This window comes from Tupaia chinensis, unplaced genomic scaffold (genome assembly GCF_000334495.1).
Source record: "Tupaia chinensis unplaced genomic scaffold, TupChi_1.0 Scaffold000539_1, whole genome shotgun sequence".
Classification (NCBI taxonomy): domain Eukaryota; kingdom Metazoa; phylum Chordata; class Mammalia; order Scandentia; family Tupaiidae; genus Tupaia; species Tupaia belangeri.
In genome coordinates this window covers 2406528-2423590 of record NW_006160052.1, presented here as the reverse complement: position 1 = coordinate 2423590, position 17063 = coordinate 2406528, and the positions used below count along the sequence as shown (strand labels likewise).

Genomic DNA, 17063 nt, shown 5'->3' with positions numbered 1-17063 from the left:
CTGCTGATGGAAGGAGGGGCAGTTGCCGTCTTGGCCACGGGAGGACACCACATGCCTGGACTTGGACGGTCTTGCAAACCCATGGCCCAGTGTTCAGCTCCCCCGCCCCACTCCAGGAGAGGAGGAGAGGAAAGCAGTGAGCACTCTGGAGGGGTAGGCTCAGGCCCGCCCAGAAACGCGGGAAGAGAGGCAGAGCTGGGGCTGCTGGAAAAGAGAGAAGCGAGTTCCACACACGGAATGTCGTTTTGCCACAAGAAAAGAAGCACACGGGCCAGCAAGTAGCAGGTGGCGTAGTGGTTACAGCACTGGACTCCCACATGTCTGACCACAGTTTGCGTCCCAGACCTGGTGGCTTGAAAATCACACTAGGCGTGTGTGCTGTGTGCATGACCAACATCCCAGGGGGAGAGTGGAGGATAAGGGAGTTCAGCGTGGCCGTCCCCCCGGGGGGGTGATTTCTCACTTTCCTCTTACTGTCTGTCTCTCAGGCAAGCACATGCTCCCTATGACAAAAACCTTAAAAAATAGTGAGCACAAGGAATGGAGTCACAAAAGACTAGTCTCCTGATCCCACGCGCGCCCACCGTCCAGCACAGCCGCATCTAGACAGAGATGAATGGGTGCCCCGCGGGAGGCTTGCGAGCCGACGCGATGAGAGTGTTCTAAAATCGACTGTGGTGATGTTGCACGTGAACATACTAGAAACCACTGAACTATGCACTTTGTTTTATTGTTGTTTAACAATGTGTTAGTAGGTGGGGTGGAGGTTAGGGCAGCCGAATCCCAAGGGGCTGACTTCACTGTTCAAGTCTTGACCTGTTGGCTTGTAAACCACACTGGGCACATATATGTGCACACCCAGAATCCCAGGAGGAGAATGGACAAGGGCCTGCAGCATGGCCATCCCCCTAGGACATGATTTCTCACTTCCCTTCTCTCTTTCTCTCTCTCTCTCTGTGGCACATGGACATGTAGTACAGCAAAACAAAACATTTGTTATAGGGTGTGTACACTCACCAGAGACAGCACAAGAGTGTGAGCAAGAAAGAGAGCAAGAAAGAGAGAGAGGGAAAGTAAGAAAGCACCCCCCAGGGAGGCTGGCTACACCACCATCCCTTCTCCTCTGTTCTCCTTCCGGATTTGGGGCACTCATGCACACATGACCAGCTGGCTAGTCTGAGACTCAACCACCCAGTCAGCCACACCACCAGCTGGCTCACTGGATCATACACTTTAAATAAGTGAAGTGTATGGTACGTTAATTATATTTCTTCTTTACTTATTTTATTTATCATTATTTTAAAAATGTTCCATAGGGCACATGTGCTCATCAGAGAAAGACAGAAAGAGTGAGAAAGTAAGTTGCCATGTCTAGGACTTGAACCGTTATCGACCATATGGGAGTCTGGCACCTCAACCACCATGCCACCTGCCAGCCCCCATGAATTATATTTCTTTTTCTTATAAACATTACGTTATTTAACTTTATTTATCCATTTATTTATTTATTTTATTTAACCAGCGAGGGACTGAGGGAGCCAGCGAGAAGGCAAGCTGCCAGGTCCAGGAGTTGAACCACAGTCGACCATGTGGGGGGGTCCAGTCCCTTTAACCACCATGCCACCTGCTGGCCCCATTATTTTTTTTTTTTTTTTTTTTTTTTTTTTTTTTTTTTTTTAGGCAGAGATTTTTGCTACAGAAGGCTTGCACTTACCAGAGAGACAGACAGACAGAAAGCAAGAAATCATACCACCCTCCCAGGAGGAATGACCAAGCTGCCATTTCTTCATTCTCTCAGGATCTTGGGCATGCACACCCCGGAGGGAATTTTAAGCTGCTGTCCCGGGACTCCAACGGGGGTCTACTACATGGGAGTCCAGCAACATAACCATTCCATCATCTGCTGGCCCCTTGAATTATATATATATATTTTTTTTTTTTTGGTTTTTTTTTTGGAGCGGTTTTTGCTATAGGGCACATGCGCTTGCCAGAAAGAGAGACAGAAAGTGGGAAATCATCCCCCCAAAAGGTGATGGCCACGCTGCAATTCCTTCTCCTCCATTCGCCTCTCGGGATCTTGGGTACGCACGGACACGCACTGGGCGTGAGTTTAAGCCACTGGGACTCGGACTTGAACCGCCGTTGACTACCTGGGAGTCCAGCGACATAGCAAATACGCCAACTGCTGGTCCCAGAATTATATTTCAATAAAGCTGCTTTTTCAAAAGTTCTGAACAAACATATATACTCTAGATCCACAGGAGCCTTTCCACCAAGAGCTCTGGTTCAATGGTAGGGAAGCAGTCGGGCGACTTCTGTGAGTGGAAATAGCTTCCGTGCAGCAGAAAACCTGCAGTCAGCTCTCCGTCCCCGGAGCCTCGCCTCCCCAGCCCCCGCCCACCGGAGCCTCACGTCCCCTTTACACCGCACGCTCTCCCGCCCTGCCGCCCCCCGCCCGGGGGGCCTCGCCTCCCCAGACTCCGCCCACCGGAGCCTCGCCTCCCCAGGCCCCGCCCACCGGAGCCTCACGTCTCCTTTACAGGTGGAGTGGCCGGAGCCCAGGCTTCCGCTGCCCACGTCTGAGCTGATATGTCCCCCTGAAGTGCAGTTAATTTCTCTGATCGCTGTGTTGGCAACATCCTAGCTGCACAGTCTCATGTAGAGATGACAAAACTGGGCCTTAGAAACAGCCAGGGCCTGGCAAGTATTCTTGTCCCAGCCGGCCTATAACTTCCTCCCCAGAGCGAACGTGGTCCTCTGTTAAAATAAAGCGACCCTGGGAAGCAGCAGTTAGCGTAATGGCTATGTCGCTGGACTCCCGCGTAGTCGACTGTGGTTCGTGTCCCGGACCCGGTGGCTTAAAACTTACGCCGGGTGCGTGTGCGTGCGTGCCCAAGATCCCGAGAGGAGAATGGAGGAGAAGGGATTGCGTCGTGACCATCCCCCCTGGGGGGTGATTTCTCGCTTTCTGTCTCTATGTCTCTGTCTGTCTGGCGAGCGCACACGCCCTACAGTGAAAATCTCTCAAAAAAAAAAAAAAAAAAAAAAAAAGAGAGAAAAAAATAAATAAATAAAGCGACCCTGGGAGGGTCAGTGTTTGAGCTGCCAGTCACTGAGGGAGAAAAAAACAAGCTCACACATGCCCTAGGAAAGACTACTCTGTTGCCATGGCAACGAGTCACCACCACAACCAGTTCTAAGGTTTAGTTGAGGACAGCTCTTGCCTGTTTAGCTCGGTGACGTCCATTGCCTCAGTGACGACACTTCTGAAAGCCAGGCAGTTGCGGTGGTCACACTGACCTCTGAACCCCTAAACTCCCTGACCTCTGAACCCCTAAACTCCCCTGTCCACGTGTGCGGGCACTGCTCACCAGCTTCTGGACACTCACACCAGATCGCTTCCTGTTCCACGCAGAGCGGGTACCCAACAGGCACAGGTCCGCCTGCCTTGAGGGAGCCGGGAAGTCAGCTCACTGTCGTTCGTTTTGCTATAGGGCATGTGCCCTCGCCAGAGAGAAAGAGAGAAATTGAAAATAAGAACCCCCCTGGGGGGGGATGGCCACACCACAATCCCTGCTCCCCCATTCTCCTGTCTGGATTTTGGGCATGCAAGCACATGCCCAGCATGATTTTCAAGCTGTTGGGTCAGGACTTGAACCATTCAGTAGGCCATGTGGGCTCCAACACCTTAAACTCCATGCCACTTGCTGGCCCAAATTCAGCTTTTTGGTTTTTTTGAGAGAGATTTTTACCATAGGGCGTGAGTACTGAGCAGAGAGACAGAAAGCGAGAAATTACCCCTGGGGGGACGGCCACACCAGGTTCTTCTCCTCCATTCCTCTCTCAGGACTTTGGGCACGCACGCACACGCCCAGCATGAGTTTCAAGGCTTGAGCCTCAGCCAGCACTGGGTCAGGGGCGTGTGCACCCAGTACGCACAGAAAGGCCATGGTACGGCAGCTAGATCCCAATGACCAGCTGGCAGTTCAAGTCTTGGACCTGGAGGCTTGAGAGACATGGAAGGTACATGTGTACGCATGCCCAAAGTCCAGAAAGGAAGGGGAGAGAGAGGAGAGGAGATTGAGGTGTGACCCTTCCCCATGAGAGGTGCTTTCTCATTTTCTCTCTCTCTCTGGCACACTCCCTTTGACAAAATTAAAATAAATAAATAAATGTCTTTATTAAAAAGAAAGGAAAATTACATCCCTTAGTGATACATATTATCAGTACATTTTGACAAAACTAGATCACTTAAACATTTTAATTCGGCTACTTTACTAATCCTGTAGGAATTATGCCAACTGCTGGTCCCGAGCAGCAGTCTTCTTAGGCCAAGCTGAGATATGAATGATAGTGTGATGAACCAGAGCTGGGTAGACTTAAGATAGTTACAGGGACAAGCAAAGCAGTTGGTGTAATGGCTATGCCGCCAGACTCCCATGTACTCAGTCGACCATGGATTGAGTCCCGGATCTGGTGGCTTAAACTCATGCCGGGCGCGTGTGCCTGTGTGACCAAGATCCTGAGAGGAGAATGGAAGAGAAGGGATTGCGGCGTGACCATCCCCCCTGGGGGGTGATTTCTCGCTTTCTGTCTCTCTGTCTCTCTGTCTCTCTGGCGAGCGCACGCTCCCTATAGCAAAAACCTCTCCAAAAAAAAAAAGAAAGACTCTGACTGGTAGGCCAGGCCCTTCCCATCTGAGTCCAGTTGCACTTAACACTGTACCACTGCTGGGCCTCAAATTCAACTGTTTTGTTTTGTTTACGTTTTGTTTGTTTGTTTTTCTTTTTGCAACAGGGCATGTGTGCTTGCAGGAAAGAGAGAGAAAGTGAGAAATCACCCCGGGGTGTGTGTGGCCGCATTGCAATCCCTCCTCCATTCTCCTCTCTGGATTTTTGGCATATGTGTACGTGTGCCTGGTGTGATTTTCAAGCCGTCGGTTCTGGGACTGAACTACACAGTTAGCCATGATGGAACTGCCTTGAACTCCTTGCTACCTGCTGGCCCGAGTGAAGGAGCTGTGCACCTGGCTTCTCCCCACTACCTGCAGGTTTCTTTTTCTTTCTTTCTTCCCTTCTTTGTCGTTCTCTCTTTCTTACTTTTATAATGTTTTTCTCTCTTCCTCTTTCAATTTTTGCAAGAGGCTGTGTCCTCTTGCCAGAGAGAGACAGAGACAGAGAAAGTGAGGAAGCAACTCCCATGTGGAATGGTCACACTGCAGCCCCTTCTCCATTTCTCCCTCCTTTCGGGATTTTGAGCATACATGCAAGTGTGCCCAGTATGGTTTTCTTTCCTTTCCTTTCCTTTTTTTTTTTTAGAGAGGTTTTTTGCTATAGGTCGCGTGTGCTCACCAGAAAGACAGAGAGACAGACAGAAAGTGAGAAATCATCCCCCAGAGGGGATGGCCACACCGCAATCCCTTCTCCTCCATTCTCCTCTCAGGATCTTGGGCACAGACGCATACGCGGCTGGGGTGAGTTTAAGCCACCGGATCCGGGACTCGAACCGCAGTCAACTATGTGGGAGTCCAGCGACATAGCCATTACGCTAACTGCTGGTCCCATCCCAGTATGGTTCTAAAGACTTCATGTCAGGGATTCATAATGTGGCAGGCCTTGTGGAATCCAGCTGCCTTAACCCCACGTCACCAATTGGCCCAATTTGCACATGTCTGTTTTTGTTTTTGTTTTTGTCATAGAGCATATGCACTTGCCAGAGAGAAGAGAGACAGAGAGATAGAGAGAGACAGAAAGTGAGAAAACACCTCTCCAGGGGGGATGGCCACACTACAACCTCTTCTCCATTCTATTCTTGGACACTGGGCACACACAGACGCACCCAGTGTGATTTTCAAGCCACCGTGTCCAGGATTCAAACCACGGTCAACTGTGTGGGGGTCCAACGACTTAACCACCATGCCACCTACCTGCTCCAACATCTGTACATTTCTCTTTTTTTTAAGGATTATTTTTTTAATTTAACTTTATTTATTATTATTATTATTCAACTTTGACCAGAGAGAGACAGAGAGGGAAAGTGAGAAAGCAACCCACCAGGTCTGGGACTTGAAACACAGTTGGCCCTGTGCGAGTCCAGTGCCTTTAACCGCCATGCCACCTGCTGGCCCCAATGTCTGCACATTTCTCAAGAGCAGTGCCCGAGTCATGGCACCTTCACTTGCCCCTAACTCAGCACAGAGCTTTGCACATAACAGGTGCTCATAGGATGACTTTTGTGGGAGGCTGTGCACCAGCGAGTCTGCCAAGGCCATTTTTCATGAGTCTCTTACTATTGCCATCTTAGGCTCAGAGAGCAAACAATTACAAAGGCCACAACTGGCTCCCTTTCAAACACCTCACCTTCAACACCACACTCTGATTGGCCACTTCACATAGCAAATTGGTGAGCTTAGAATCCCTCAGATTTGCATATCCGGGTACCTCATGATTGGTCCACAAAGCAACCAATCATAACCCACCTTTTGCTATCCTTCATTCAACCAATCACGGCCCACCAATGTGTATATAAGCACGATCTCTGGCCCATAATCGCCAGGCGACCAGGAAGACAACACAGACGACCAGGAAGAAGACGACCCTGAGCTGCGATGCTGCGTCGTCTCCGGACGATCCTGAGCTGTGGCAACATTGTGTCGGCTCCATTGTGTCAGCTCCGGATGACCCTGAACGCTGTGTCGTCTCCATGCTGCCTACAATAAAGAGACAACCCTGAAGAGACACTGCGTCGTCTCCGTGCTGTGACAGTGCGCCGTTCGTCCCGTCTCTCACTCCTTCCCTCAGGAAACCTGTTCCACTGTCTCGCGGGTCGAGACAGACTTTTTTTTTTTTTAAGAATTATTTACTTAATTTTACTTATTCATTTATTTATTTTAATTTGACTAGAGAGAGAGAGGAAATGAGAAAGAAGGCAGCAGGTCTGGGGCTTGGACTGTGGTCTGTCATGTGGGAGCGTCCAGCCCCTTAAGCACCGCCTGCTGGGCCCTACTTTGGAGTACACAGGTGAGTTCGGTTGGCAAGAACCGTGCTCCTCCTACCCAGCTGAGATCCAGGGGCTGCTAGCGGCCCAGTATCCCCCCTTCTCTTCTCTCATGGCAGGAGGGGCCATGCTGTAACGTCCCCACTGCAAGACCACATCTTCCAGACCCTCTGCAGCATGGTTTGGCCAAATTACTTAATTCTTTCTTTTAAAAAAGAATTATTTTATTTAACTTTATTTATTTTAATTTGACCAGAGAGAGACAGAGCAAGAATGAGAGAGAGGAAGTGAGAAAGCAAGCCACCAGGTCCAGGACTTGAACTGTGGTCAGCCATGTGTGAGTTCAACACCCTTAACCACCATGCCACCTCCCGGCCCCCAAATTACTTAATTCTGGTAAGTCAGATGTAAGTGGGGCTGACTGACAGGGAGATGGGAAATGCGCCTTCTTGCTCTTCTTTCCTTCCTTCTACTTATTCTGAGCCTTGGCCTGGATTGCAAATGTGAGGGTTGGAGCTCCCGCAGCCTACTTTGGGAACCTGAGGTGACACTGAGGATGGAAGTCATATACAATGGAGGACAGAGGAGTAAAGAAAGGGGATCTCAAGACCCTGAAGAGTCTGTCTTCATTTCTAACGACCTGAAGCTGTGTGTCCTCATCGGAGAGAGATGGCGAGGGAGAATGCCCCACCCTGATCACACCGCAATCCTTTCTCCATCCTTTTGGGACTTGGGGCACACATTCACGTACACTCAGGAAGCTGGGTCTAGACTCAAACCGCAAGTTGGCCATACGGGATCCAGCTGCCTTAACCACCACGCCACCAGCTGGCCAAAAAGGAATTACTCTTTTTTCTTTTATAGAGAGTGATTTTTTGCTATAAGGTGCGTGCGTTCACTGGAGAGACATAGAAACAGAAAGTGAGAAATCAACGCCCCCAGGGGGGATGCCCAAGCCACAATCCCTTCTCCCCCATTCTCCTCTCGGGATCTTGGGCACGCACGCACACACGCCCAGCGTGAGGTTAAAGCCACCGGGTCCAGGACTCCAACCATGGTTGACTATGTGAGAGTCCAACCACATAACCATTATGCCACCTGCTGGTCCCCCAGCATGAGTTTTAAGCCACCAGGTCTGGGACTTAAACTGCGATCGACCGCGTGGGAGTCAAGCGACAGCCGTTGTGCATCTGCTGGTCCCCAGATCTGGGAGGCTCTTAGCCAGAGCAGCTTGCAAGGTGGTTTTGAGGCTGACTTGGAGATGCTGTTGCTCTCGGTCTGTGGGGACAGGGCACACCTGGCAGAAGGAGCACCAAGGTACCATCGGTGAACTCAACTGCCTGCACAGGGTGCCTGCTGTGGCCAGACCGGGGGCGGTGGCACAAAGAGGTTGACGCGGTCCCCCATCCCCCTCTCGCAGGGGCTGGTGCGTACCAGGCTCTCGGACGGGTCACGCCGCAATCCCTTCTCCTCCATTCTCCTCTCGGGATCTTGGGCACGCACGCACACGCGCCCGGCGTGAGTTTTAAGCCACCGGGTCCGGGACGCAAACCGCGGTTGACTACGTGGGAGTCCAGCAACACAGCCATTACGCTAACTGCTGGTTCCCACCCAGGTTGAGTTTTAAGGTGTCCATGCCGGAATCCCTTTGCCTTCCTTTCTCGAACCACGGTTGACTATGTGAGAGTCCAGTAATGTAACTATTATTCCATCTGTTGGGCCCGGCCCAAAGAAATTTTAAAAAGAGAGAGAGGCTGGGTGGTGGCGTGGTGGTTAAGGTGCGTCTCACATGCTCAACTGCACTGTTCGAGTCCCGGACTTGGCAGCCTGAAGAACACACTGGAGGGACCAGCAGTTAGCGTAATGGCTGTGTCGCTGGACTCCCATGTAGTCGACCTCGGTTCATGTCCCAGACCCGGTGGCTTAAACTCACACCAGGCACGTGTGCGTGCATACCCAAGATCCTGAGAGGAGAATGGAGGAGAAGGGGTTGCAGCATGGCCATCCCCCTGGGGGATGATTTCCTCGCTTTCTGTCTCTCTCTGTTTTTCTGACAAGCGCATGCGCCCCAAAGCAAAAACCTCTCAAAAAAAAAAAAAAGAAAGAAAAAGAACAAACCGGGCACAGGAGCTTGAGTACCCACAATCCTGAAAGGAGAATGGGGGAGGAGGGATTGCCGCATGGCCCTGACCCTCAGGGAGTAATTTCTCACTGCTCCCAACGCCGAGTACACGCACCCTATAGCGAGAGAGAGAGAGAGAGAGAGAGAAAAGAAGGAAGGAAGAGAAAGGGAGGAGGGCTGATTCCGTGTACTGCGCTGCTCCAGAGGTGCCAGACGCCTCCCGGGACCGCAGCTGTCCCTTCCGCCTGAAACTCCCCCACGTGCCCTGGAGGAAGGGGCACCGCATGGCCATTCCCCGTGGAGGGTGCCCCTCTCTCTCGCTCGCTCTCACGTGGGTGTGCATGCACACTATCATGGGTAAAGAAAGAAAACATTTTGAAATGAAAAACGACTTTTCCACCCTGTTAGTGGGGGCCGCGCCCTGCCTCCTGCCTGCCATGCGCACCTGCTCAGAGGGGGAAAAGGCTGGGCTCCGCTCAGAGACAGTCCGCCCCTGGAGCAGCAGCCCATCCCGGGCCTAGCCCAGTGGTCCTCTGCCTGGGGGACACACCTGCCCCAGCATGGCTCTTTCCCGGGCGCGCTCTCCAGGGAAGCTCTTTTTCTTCCTTCCCTCCCTCCCTTCTTTCATTTGTTAGGGGTGTGTGCTTGCCAGAGAAAAACAGAGAGGGGAAGTGAGAAAGCACCCCATGACAGTGTCCATGCCGCAATCCCCTAGCCTCCTTTTCTCCTCCCTCCCGGCTTTTGGGCACACGTGGAACAATTTACCTGGAGTGTTCCTCAAATTGCCAGTCTGGTCAGACCTCACAGTCAGCAACTCTCCGAATGATTTTATAACTTATTTATTTATTTATTTATTTTGACTGGAGTGAGAGAGAGAAAGAGAGGGAGGGAAAGTGAGCCACCAGGTCTGAGACTTGAACCTCAGTTGGCCATGCGGGAGTCCAGCGTCCTTAACCACCATGCCACATGCTAGTCCTCCCTCCTTTTTTAAAGAAATGTTTGCCTTAGCATATGTGTGTGTGTGTGTGTGTGTGTGTACTCACCCGAGGGAGGGAGAAAGAGAGGGAAAGTGAGAAGCCGCCGCCACCACTCCCCCAGGGAGGAAGGAGGAAGGCCACACCGCAATCCCTCCTCCTCTATTCCCCTCCTGGACCTTGGGCATGTACGCACACGCACCTGAGGTGCGTTTCAAGTCACTGGGTCCATGAAGGATTTGAACCGTGGTCGGCCATGTGGGAGTCCAGCAACGTAACCACTACACTATCTGCTGGCCCTACAAGCTCTCCTTTCTAAAACTCGTTAGCCAGGTAGAGTATTAATGCCCCAGAGGCCGAGGGAGGCCGGCCTCCGAGAGCCGTGATGTGCCAGGCATGGCGTTAAGCATCTCACACGCATTAGCTCATTTTAGTCTTATGAGACCCCTTGATCAGATAAGGAAACTGGCTCAGAGGTCATTCCCCCTCCCAGGTCACACAGCTGGGATGTGGCTCCAAACCCAGAGCCTGGGCTTTACCACCGCTCCAGGGGCTGGGAAAGGCCCAGAGCAGCCGCACCTGCACCTTGGCCAGAACAGGGGTACAGGGCAAGAAGGGACTCCTCCTTCCCCCAGAGCAGGAGTCTGAAGTCAAAGCCCTAGACCACCCACTTCCTCTGTGTTTGAAGCCAGAGGCTGAGCCTCAATTTCCCTTTCCGCGGGGCTGGCTGGTGTTGTAACATTACCACCCTCTGACCCAAACGTGGCTTCCTGCTCCTGTGGCCTCAGGCTTTGGGGCGGCTGCTCTACTTCCTCCACAGGAGCCTCGCCAGCAGTTTTACTCAGAGCTGGGTCTTCAGCCTCTGTCCACTGGCCACCGGTGTGACCTTGGGGATGTCACTGAGCCCCGCACAATCATGAAATGAAGGCACCTGCTCTGTCCTCACTTAGGTCATAGATGAGAAGGTGTTTTGGAACCAAGAAAAGTTTTGTGGATAAGAATAAAAGCTTAGCAGGCTCAGAGAGTAAGACGACTTGCTCAAGGTCACATGGCAAGTGGTGGCACTTGAGCTCCAGCCTGTGTCTAACTGCAGGGCCCGTCAAGGATCCAGTGGGCCTTATTAACTGCGGGGCATGGTGGCACAGGGGCGTGGCTAGTGCCTCTGGGTGGAATCCAGGGGTGAGGGTGTTGATCCCTCACCAGGAGGTGAGCCTGGGGCGCATGTGGGATCAGCCCCTCCTCCTCACCTCCAGGAGCAGGCTCCCTGCGGATGCCTTAGGGCACAGAGCCAGTAGGTGGCCTGGGGCCCCTCCATGCTATTCCAGACGGGTGGTTCATCCAGGGGCGGTATCCAGGTACAATCAGACTCATCTTGGAGGCCAGGAGATTGGCGTGGTCCAGGAAAACAATGGGGAGGCCTCCACTACCTTAGGCCTCTACGCCTGATGTGGGACATCCTGGCCTGCTGATTTGAACCACAGGCCCTCCATGGGGTTTTAGCCCTTCCAGGTCGTTTGTAGAGCTCCCTCTGGTGGCAATGATGCACAATGCATCCTTCGCAAACTCAACAGCATGTTCTTCTATTGACCGCTCACAGCAGCCCAATGGGTTTGCTGGTTTTCTTTCATTTTTTAAAAAATTTATTTATTTATTTATTTTAGAGGTTTTTGCTATAGGAAGCATGTGCTCACCAGAAAGACAGAGCGACAAAAAGCGAGAAATCACCCCCCAGGGGATTGGCCACGCCGTAATCCCCTCTCCTCCATTCTCCTCTCAGGATCTTGGGCACACACACACATACACACACACACGGGCGTGAGTTTAAGCCACCGGGTCTGGGACTCGAACTGCGGTCGGCTACCTGGGAGTTCAATGACATAGCCATTACGCTAACTGCTGGTCCTCTCTTCTTTCAGTTTTTTTTTGCTATGGGGTGTGTGCACTCACTGGAGAGACAGTGGGAAAGTGAGAAATTGCCGCCCATGGGGGATGGGCACCCTGCAATCCCTTCCCCACTCTCCTCTCAGGGTTTTGGGCATGCACACACACATACCTGGTGTGTTTTTCAAGTCACGAGGTCTGAGACTTCAACTGCCATGGCCATGTGGGACTCAGGTGCCCTAACCACCATGCCATCAGTTGCCTTGGTTCAGTATTATCATCACAGCTTTAAAGAATATAAAATGAGTGTCACTGGACCCCCACATGGCCAAGTGCGGTTCAAGTCCCAGATCCAGTGACTTCAAACACGCTGGGCGCATGTGCATGAGTGCCCAAGATCCTGAGAGGAGAATGGAGGAGAAGGGATTGCAGCATGGCCATCCCACCTGGGGGTGATTTCTCGCTTTCTCTGTGTCTCTATCGTGAGTGGATGCATCCTATAAAATGAAGACTTAGAGAGGTCAAATGGCTAGCTCAGTGCAGTCTCGAACAAAGCCTTTTCTCTGCCTCTGTCAGCCATCGTGGGGGGCCTAGACCTCTGGCTGTGAGGACCAGCAGGGATGCTGGTTTCCACACTCTGCTTCCTCTTCCTCCTCAGGCCACCAGTTCCCTTTTCTCAGCTTCTCTGTCCGGTCTCAGCGCCTGGGAGGGTGGTGGTACTGCTGCCCAGGCTGCAGGAGCTGACGGGTCTTCTCCGCAGTGACGGTTTCTCCTGTTAACGATCTTCATGCTCTCCCTGCTCCATGTGTGAGGACCGTTGGTTTACTTTCAGGAAGCTCATGGAGTGTAGTACACACACTGAAAAGCACACACATTATAGGTGCTCAGCTCAACCCATATTTACACAGTGCATACAACCACGTAAATTCTCCTCTGATTAAAAAATTTAAAAAATTGGAGGGAACCAGCAGTTAGCATAGTGGCTATGTCGCTGGACTCCCACATAGTCGACCGCGGTTTGCGTCCCGGACCCAGTGGCTTAAACTCACGCTGGGCGCGTGTGCGTGCATGCCCAAGCTCCTGAGAGGAGAATGGAGGAGAAGGGATTGCAGTGTGACCATCCCCCCTGGGGGTGATTTCTTGCTTTCTGTCTCTCTGTCTCTCTCTCTGTCTGGCGAGCGCGCACACCCTATAGCGAAAACTTCTCAAAAAAAAATAAAAATAAAAATAAGAAAATGGGAGGGCTAGCCAGTGGCATAGTGGTTAATGTGGCTGGATCTCACGTGGTTGGCTGTGCTTTGCAAATCCCAGAACTGGTGGCTTGAAAAACATACTAAGCGGTGGGGCCAGCAGGTGGTGCCATGGTTAAGGGCGCTGGACTCTCACACCGCAAATCATGGTTCAAGTCCCGGACCTGGGGGCTTGCTTTCTCGCTTTCCTTCTCTCTCTCTCCCCCTCTTGCTCTGTCCCTCTCTGGTCAAATTGAAATAAATAAATAAAGTTTATTTAATAAAAATAATTCTTTAAAACAGAAAGAAAGAAAGAAAATAAAAACATACCGAGTAGGTGTGTGTGTGCTCAGAATCCTGAGGGGAGACTTGTAAGGGACTGCACTGTGGCCATCCGTCCTGGGGAGTGCCTCCTCACTTTATTCTCTCACTCTGGGGAACAGGCATGCACGATAGCAACGTTTTAAAAGTTAGAATACAGGGCCAGCAGATGATGTAGTGGCCAAGATGTCGGACTCCCACATGGCTGACTGCGGTTCTGAACAGTCCCAGACCCAGTGGCTTGAAATCCATGCAGGGCATGCATGTGTGTGTGCCCAAAACCCCAGCAGGAGAATGGAGAAGACGTTATGCTGTGACCACTCCCTTTGGGGGTGATTTCTTAATTTTCTCCAGTGAGTGCATGTGCCCTATGGCAAAACCTTAATTTTTTTTTTGGCGGGGGGAGGTTTTTTGCTATAGGGCCCGCGTGCTCACCAGAAAGACAGAGACAGAGAGACAGAAAGCGAGAAATCACCCCCAGGGGGGATGGCCACGCTGCAATCCCTTCTCCTCCACTCTCCTTTCAGGATCTTGGGCATGCACGCACATGGACCCGGCGTGAGTTTTAGGCATCAGGTCCGGGACTCAAAACGCGGTCGACTACATGGGAGTCCAGCGACATAGCCATTACGCTAACTGCTGGTACCAATAAATAAGATTTTTAAAAGATAAATACATAAAAAGGGTAAGTCCTAACAAAGGAATGTGAACACTTTATTTTGGCAAACAACAGTCTTTGAAGTAAAAAACAAACCTGTCATTCATGCTCACTATTGTCTTGTAGCAGGATCGCTAGGGTTTCGGGGATTCACGGCAGCCTTCCCCGCCATTTCCAGCTCTTTGGTTCTTGGACCCAAAGTCATCTTTAGGCAGCTCGTAATGTCCTCAGAAACGTGTATTTTGAGCTTTGCATTTCTAACTGTGACGGGAAAGGCTGTCCCAGTTTGGCTAAATAATGACTAATTACAATCAATGATATTTATTTTTATTTAAGCCAGAGGGCTCATGCACACAGAAGGAAGGGGGGCAGAGAGCACCCCCTACAGGGCCTGTCTATACTGCAATCCCTTTTCCTCTGATTCCCCAACCCAGGATCCTTAGCACACATGTGGGTGCCCAGCGGGCTTTGCAAGCCACTGTGACTGGACTCGAACTGCACCCGGTCGGCCACATGGGTCTCCGGCAGCACTTACCCGCACTGCTGGGGCTTACGTTCATCCTCGACGATGGCGTTTGCATTTACCTTTGAATTATTACCGTGTGTGCTCGTCTCGTCTCTCTTGTTCCCTCTGCCACACACGCACACTCTCGTTCCTTGATTCAGTCAACAAAAACGCATTGAGTATTTATTGTGTGCCAGCACCGTGCCAGATGCCCAGAATGGAAGTGCCGGTCCCTGTCCTCCAGGAATTTGTATGGCTGAGAGGATGCCAGGAATCTGCGTCTTCGCGCGCCCTCTCGTGGTCAGCCGCGCACCAGGTGTGAGGACCTTGCCGGAGGATATTTGGGACACGGGGAGCAGTGAGTGTACACTGGATTGGGGAGGGGTACAGGGTTTTAAAACGTCGTCTACTTCCACTTCACTTACAGGATTCATAACTGAAGTGTTTTGTTCAGTGGGAGATAAAAAAGTTTGTAAAATGAACTTGTTAAAGCCTAATCTGCTGGCTAGTAGGTGGTGTGGTGGTGAGGGTGCAGAACTTCAATATGCGCACTGTGGTTCGAGTTCCAGACCTGGTGGCTTGCTTTCTCACTTTCTGTCTCTCTGGTGAGCACACGTGCTCTATAACAAATTAAAAAATAATAATAATAAATAAAATTAAATAAACAAAATAATAATAATAAAAAGCCTAACCTGCCAAAGCCCACTAGGATCAATCCTCGGTCTGACAAATCAGATTTACTGATTCTCAGTGAGAAGGGTGTTCCACGGGAATCCTTGAATGCTGCTGGGCAAGGCTTGGTGGTGAAGGCAGCTGGATCCTGCACGGCTGACTCTGGCACTGGAGTCCACAGTGGGCTGACCAGGCAGGCCCTGTTCAGAATTTAGCCTCAGATGGGGGCCTGGTCTGGGCTGGTTTGCTCCTAGGGCTGTTTGGTTCTCTCGGCCACATGGGGTGTATTACTAGGCAGAAGTGAAGCCTTTCCTTGTGCCACTGGTTTTCAGGAAAGAGCAACCTGGGACCTGATGGTCCAAGCTGTGGAGCTACGTAAATGAGCAGCAGCCAGGGTCCCTGCACCTGGGCAAGAGTGAAGCCCCTGAGGCCACCGTTGAAGGAGAGATGGAGCTGGCTGTCACCTCGGTAGCTTGAGAAACACCGAGTGTGTGTTTGCCTGGAAGTGTGCGTGCATGCCTGGAGTCCTGAGAGACAGACAGACAGACAGAGAGAAGGGAATGCAGGATGCAGTGTGACCACTCCCCAAGGGCTGGCTCTCTCCTGCCTCTGGTGAAGAGCGAGCACTCTCTAGCCAAAAAAAAAGACGAAAGGATGCTGAGCGGGCAGAGGAAGCATCTCTCACAGGGCTGGAGCTCTGGCTGGAGGGTTCTGAGGCCAGGCCAGGAGTGGGAGTCAGTGGGGCACTGGTTGCTGGTTCTCGGGTGGGGTGAGGAGGCCCAGAGCAAGCAGGGACTGAGTGCTGCCCTGAGGCATGGCTGGTTCAACTGGGCACCCTAGTAGTAAATGAAGATAGTAAAGTAAATGTTTCCATACTTAATTCCTTTCCTTTTTTTTTTTTTTTTTGGAGGGGTTTTTGCTTTAGGGCACATGTGCTGGGCAGGAGGGAACAAAGTGAGAAATCACCCCCAGGGAGCGGCCACACCATGATCCCCTCTCCTTCCCTATCTTGAGCCAGCATGCACAGGAGCCCTGCATGATTTTGAAGCCCCTGGGGCTGGGATTCAACTGCATTCAGCCTTGTGGGAGTCCAGAGACCTAACTGCTATGTAATCTGCTGGTCCCATAAAATTAGATTTTCAAAAATACTATAAATGTCCTTGGGACCAGCAGTTAGCATAATGGCTATGTCACTAGACTCCCATGTAGTCAACTGTGGTTCGAGTCGCAGACCAGGTGACTTAAGCCGGGCACGTGTGCGTGTGCGCCCAAGATCCCAAGAGGAGAATGGAGGAGAAGGGACTGCGGCGTGGCCATCCCCCCTGGGGGGTGATTTCTCACTTTCTGTCTCTATGTCTCTCTCTGTCTGTCTGGGGAGCGCACGCGCGCTATAGTGAAAACTTCTCCAAAAAAAAAAAAAACCTCTGTGGGGCCAGCAGGTGGTGGGGTGGTTCAGGTGCGGCACTCCCACATGGCTACTCCTGGTTGGAGTCCTGACCTGGCGGCTTAATTTCTCACTTTCTTTTTCTCTGATCAAACTTCTAAAAAAAATGATAATAAATTAAATTAAATAAATAATTCTTTTTAAAAAATCTAAAGAGAGACTCCAGATTCCTAAAGCTCATTCCTGCGGCCGTGAACCACAGCCCCGTAGGAGACCCCAGACGCCCTAGCAACAGAACTTCCTCTATAGCAACGCCCCGCC

The 17063-nt window shown here is 51.4% G+C and overlaps 1 long non-coding RNA gene across 1 annotated transcript; it reads right to left on the bottom strand.

The window, feature by feature from the left end:
• Window positions 1-12446: 12446 nt before the first annotated feature.
• On the bottom strand, window positions 12447-14929 carry LOC106735824 (uncharacterized). The gene is made up of 3 exons (XR_001371035.2): window positions 14717-14929; window positions 13533-13634; window positions 12447-12831 (listed from the first exon to the last, which is right to left on the bottom strand). It is a non-coding gene; the product is annotated as an uncharacterized LOC106735824 (long non-coding RNA).
• Window positions 14930-17063: the final 2134 nt, after the last annotated feature.